Source organism: Bison bison, unplaced genomic scaffold (assembly GCF_000754665.1).
Source record: "Bison bison bison isolate TAMUID 2011002044 unplaced genomic scaffold, Bison_UMD1.0 scf7180017857815, whole genome shotgun sequence".
Classification (NCBI taxonomy): Eukaryota; Metazoa; Chordata; class Mammalia; order Artiodactyla; family Bovidae; genus Bison; species Bison bison.
This window is the reverse complement of record NW_011488388.1, coordinates 3,165-8,728: the sequence shown is the minus strand read 5'-3', so window position 1 is coordinate 8,728 and position 5,564 is coordinate 3,165.

The window sequence follows — 5,564 nt, the reverse complement described above, 5'->3', positions numbered from 1 at the left end:
TGCTTGGAGCCCCGCCCACCCGGCCTCCCTGGGCCACCCGGCCTCCCTGGGCCACCAGCCCTGGGGGGCCACCTGCAGCTGCTCAGCCCGAATAAACTCTTCAGCTGAACCATGGTCCCATCTTTCCAGGGAGCCAGGGGTGGCGGGCGAGCTGGTGGGTGTGTGTCCGGTCCCGTCTTTCCAGGGGCCCGAGGGGTGGCGGGCGGGCTGGTGGGGTGTGTGTCCCGTGACTGCCTCCACATCGCACGCAGCAGACCTGACTCTCAGGAGGTCTGGGTTCACCATGACCATGGGGGACGCCCGCCCCTGGGTGGGCTCCTCCCGCTGTGGCCGACACGGCTACGGGCAGGCCGGCTCCCGCTGTTCCCCGTCCCTTCTGCCGGCCTGTGCTGCTCAGTGCCTGCGGGCCGGGCTGCCCCGGGCCCTGCTGCTCTCTCCTCTGGTCCCCGAGAGCCCGCGGCAGCCCCGGGCCGGCCCGAGCCGAGCTCCTCCCAAGTGGAAGGTGACCACGGCTGCCGCCTGTCTATCTTCGCCTGGCTCCCTGCTGCCCTGAGCTCAAATCCGTGGGCGTTGGGTCCAAGGCCCTCAGGCCACAGTTGCCCCAACCCCGGCCCCCCGCTGGCTCCATCCCCTATCAGCCCGGTCCTCCTCAGCGCCTGGGGGCACCCCCACCATGACCACACCCTCCTTCTATCGGCTGGGGCAGGGCAGAGAATGTGGGTGGGCGTCTGCCCCCTGCCCGCGTGCAGAGCAGGGTCACGGGGCTTCTGAGCACAGCTGAGGGGCCGGTGGGGCCCATCCGTCCAGAGAAGAGAGACCCTGCTGACCCCAGCGGGCCACCAGAAAGCCTCCAGGAGTAAGGACCACCCTCGAGGGGAGGGCCTGCCTGAGACGACGGGTCCGAACGACGAGCAGGGGGACGTTCGGAGGCTGCACTCCGACACCTGCGAGGTTCCCCCAGACCTGTCTGGCCAGAGCTCAGGGGAGCAGGGCCGTCTGCCTCAGCTGCACCTCCCGATAGAAGGTTCTAGGACGTCTGTTTGGGCTGCTGTAACACAGAACCCGCTGAATGTGGTACAGAAGCAACAGGGGTTTCTTCTCTGGAGGCTGGAAGTCTGAGGTCAGGGTGCTAAGAGCCTGGTGTCTGGCGAGGGCCCCCATATGGCTTGTGGACGGCAGCTTTCCCATCGCACCCTCTTCTCTGCACGTGTGGGGACAGGTTTCTGGTGTCCTTCCCTCTTCTAAGGGGCCCAGCCCTACTGGGTTGGGGTTCCACCCTTACAACCCCACTTCACTTTCACCCCCTGGAAGGCCCCAAAGGCACTGGACAAATACATCATGTCCAGCATGAGGGCTTCCGCACGGGAAGCGGGGCGGGGACAATTCAGAGGCCCGTGACGGAGACCAGGCCCCCACCGCGTGTCTGCAGCGCTATCCAGCGCAAAAGTTACTGCACGGACAGAGAAACAGGAAAATGCAATCTATGGTCGAAAACAAGGAGTCAATAAAAACCGGGGCTTCCCTGGTGGCTCGGACAGTAAGGAGCCTGCTGCAACACAGCAGACCCAGGCTCAGTCCCTGGGTCGGGAAGACCTCCCGGAGAAGAGAATGACAGCCCACTCCAGGATTCTTGCCTGGAGAATCCATGGGTAGAGGAGCCTGGCTGGCTATAGTCCATGGGGTCGCAAAGAGTCGGACACGACTGAGCGACTAACACACGTACAACTGAAAGTGATGCTGAGAAGAGCCAGGGTTGGGTTTGGGACAGGAAGCTCTGAAGCCGGCTTCACACCCTGAGCTTTCCCTCTGTTCCCGCGTGGGTGCCGTTTCCACTGCCCGTCAGTCTAGTCCTTTCTCATAGCCTCTCTTTATCGATCGATTGCGTTGCTTATCAACCTGTCCATTTGTCAGCTTACCTGTAAATTATCACCTATTGTATCTATCACAGACATTTCTTTCTGGGTGTGTGCATGCTCAGTTGCTTAGTCGTGTCTGACTCTTTGTGACCCCGTGGACTGTAGCCCGCCAGGCTCCTCTGTCCATGGGGATGCTCTAGGCAAGAATACTGGAGCGGATCGCCATGCTCTCCTCCAGGGGATCTTCCCAACCCAGGGATCGGAGCCCTCGTCTCCTGCATTGACAGGCAGATTCTTTACTGCTGAGCCAGAGAGGAAGCCCCTCTTTCTTTCTAATAGAGTAAATTCAGGCAAACTGAATTCTGTAAACACATCTGGTTGAAGACTTTGAAGTTATTTTCTTAGAAGCCAGCAAAGCACTTTCTGTCGATGAAACATTTTTTTATCCTTTTGTCCCAAAGGTTATTTTTCCCGCCCTTTGTCTTTTCTTACTTCATGCATTTATAGTCTCTCCATTTTTTCTTATTTATGTTAGTTAATTTATTATTTTTTAAAAATAATACTAATGATTCTGTTAATAATCCTGTAAATTAATGGAAAAATTCTGTTCATCTTCTCAAGGATGAAGACTTTTTTTTTTTTAGTTTTCGGGCTCCCAGGCGCGGGGTCCACGCCGCCCCGAGGACCGATCCAGGGGTTGGGCACGCTGAGCAAACCCAAGGGTGGGCTGGGTGGCCCTCCGCCCACACGGCGGCGGCCCGCGCTTGCCTTTGCCGGGGTTGCGCACTGGCTCCTTCCTTCTGTGACCAAAACCTGCGCATGGAGCATGCCCAGTCCTGCCGGCCACCCCCCTGGGGGAGGACTTTGATCCATTCGTTACATCCGCTGTTCTCTGGTCCCTATTCGTTATTTCCTTCTCCGTGAGGTCCTGTGGTTTATATTGTTGTCCTATTTTAATTTTTATTTTTAATTTTATTTTTTCGCTCAGTCTTGTCCAACTCTTCACGACCCCACGGACTATACAGTCCATGGAGTTCTCCAGGCCAGAATACTGGAGTAGGTGGCCTTTCCCTGCTCCAGGGGATATTCCCCACCCAGGGATCGAACCCAGGTCTCCCACATTGCAGGTGGATTCTTCACCAGCTGAGCCACCAGGGAAGCCCCTCTTGTCCTTTTTAGAAACATTTCTTTATCTGTGTGTCTGGCTGCCGGCCCCCTGCGTGGGGCTCTTCCTCGCGGCGTGTGGGCTGCCTCGCTCTGCAGCGCGGTAGCTGTGGCCGTGGCTTGATTGCTCCACTGTCCGTGCGTTCAGTCGCTCAGTCGTGTCCAACTCTTCATGACCCCGTGGACTGCATCCCACCAGGCTCCTCTGTTCCTGGGATTCTCCAGGCAAGGATACTGGAGTAGGTTGCCCTGCCCTCCTCCAGGGGATCTTCCCAACCCAGGGATCAAACCCGTGTTTCTGGCATCTCCTGCATTGGCAGGCAGGTTCTTTACCCCTGAGCCACCTGGGAAGCTGCTCCACTGAAGGTGGGATCTTAGTTCTCTGACCAGGGATGGAAGCCACATCCCCCGCATTGGAAGGTGGATTCTCAACCCCTGGAGCACGGGGAATCCCCAGTCCAGCTGTGAGAATTGGGAATCTAATACATTACTTTCAATCTTTTATTTTTAAGGGTGTGCTTAAGGCTTTGACGTCTCTTCTGACCCTGTTTCATGTGATATTTTAATAATATTTATTATAAATAAATTCTGTGATTTCACTTTGCATTTTTGTTTCATCCAAGAGTATTTTCTAAAATAGGAAAAAATTTAAAGTCCTTGTTTTATTGTCATTTGGTCAGGTAAGTTTGCAATGTTTCTACTTTGTGGGGCTCACTGATGCTGTGCTTGTGGCTAGACAGTCAGTTCTGTGCGTGTTTTCCTCTCTGTTATCAAGGCATACAATTCTATGCGCATGCGGTGAATTTGCTTCAGTTGTCTCCGACTCTTTGTGACCCTGTGGACTGTAACCCACCAGGCTCATCTGTCCATGGGATTCCCCAGGCAAGAAGACTGAGTGGGTTGCCATGCCCTCCTTCAGGAGATCTTCCCCACTCAGGGACTGAACCCACGTCTCTTACATCTCTCGTGTTGGCAGCTGGGTTCTTTGCCACTACCGCCACCTGCGAAGCCTGTAAAATTAATACATAAACCCTCATGACCCGCCTTAGACATTTTAGGACTTCTTTACCCACATCAGGGGCTTCCCTGGTGGCACAGACGGTACAGAATCTGCCTGAAATTGATGATGGATGATTTTGAACTGTGGTGCTTTGACCCAGGTTCGATGGGGTTGCAAAGAGTCAGACGCGACTGAGTGACTCACGCTTTCACTTTACGCCCACCCACAGTGAGCCCTTAGGCCCACCTCTACTGAGAGGGCGTGCGCATCTCTCCTGCCACAAGTGCATTTCTGTTTGCACTTTGCCTTTGGAAGTTCGATGCCAGCTTGTTCTCACCCTTGAAAGTAATTTGGTCATTTGCCTGGAGACCCTAAAGAATTTTCCTTTATCGGTAAAGTCTGAGAGTCAATTTCTTTCCTGACAACAATTAGCTCTTACTGAATTCTTTCCTGTTTTTTGTTCATTTCTGCTCTTAGTTAATTAAAAAAACATATTTCAAGATGTTCTTCTAATGTCCTTCAATGCTTTGGCATATTTAGTTCAGTCTGGAGTTTCACGTAATAGTTATTGCTTTCCACATACCCTCCTCTCCCCACGGTGGGATTTCCATTAGAAGAAATGTTTTCATTCTTTTCTTGATTTCTTCTTCTAAGAGCAAAGTATATACTCCTGCTACTGCTAAGTCACTTCAGTCGTGTCCGACTCTGTGTGACCCCATAGACAGCAGCCCACCAGGCTCCCCCATCCCTGGGATTCTCCAGGCAAGAACACTGGAGTGGGTTGCCATTTCCTTCTCCAATGCATGAAAGTGAAAAGTGAAAGTGAAGTCGCTCATTCGTGTCCGACCCTCAGCGACCCCATGGACTGTGGCCTTCCAGGCTCCTCCGTCCATGGGGTTTTCCAGGCAAGAGTACTGGAGTGGGATGCCATTGCCTTCTCTGATATACTCCTTAAGTCTATTCATTTCCTGAGTGGGATTGGCAGTTTCGATGACTTTCAAGATTCCTAATTCATATGCATCCATATGCAGAGGACTCTCTCTCAGTTCAGTTCAGTTAGTTCAGTTGCTCAGTCGTGTCCGACTCTTTGTGACCCCATGAATCGCAGCACACCAGGCCTCCCTGTCCATCACCAACTCCCAGAGCTTGCTCAAGCTCATGTCCATCGAGTCGGTGATGCCACCCAACCTCATCCTCTGCTGTCGCCTTCCCCTCCTGCTTTCAATCTTTCCCAGAATCAGGGTCTTTTCCAGTGAGTCAGTTCTTTACATCAGGTGGCTGAAGTATAGGAGCTTCAACTTCAGCATCAGTCCTTCCAATGAATATTCAGGACTGATTTCCTCTAGGACTGACTGGCTTGATCTCCTTGCAGTCCAAGGGACTCTCAAGAGTCTTTTCCAACACCACAGTTCAAAATCATCAATTCTTTGGTGCTCAGCTTTCTTTATGGTCCAACTCTCACATCCATACATGACTACTGGAGAAACCACAGCTTTGACTAGACGGACCTTTGTTGGCAAAGCAATGTCTCTGCTTTTTAATAT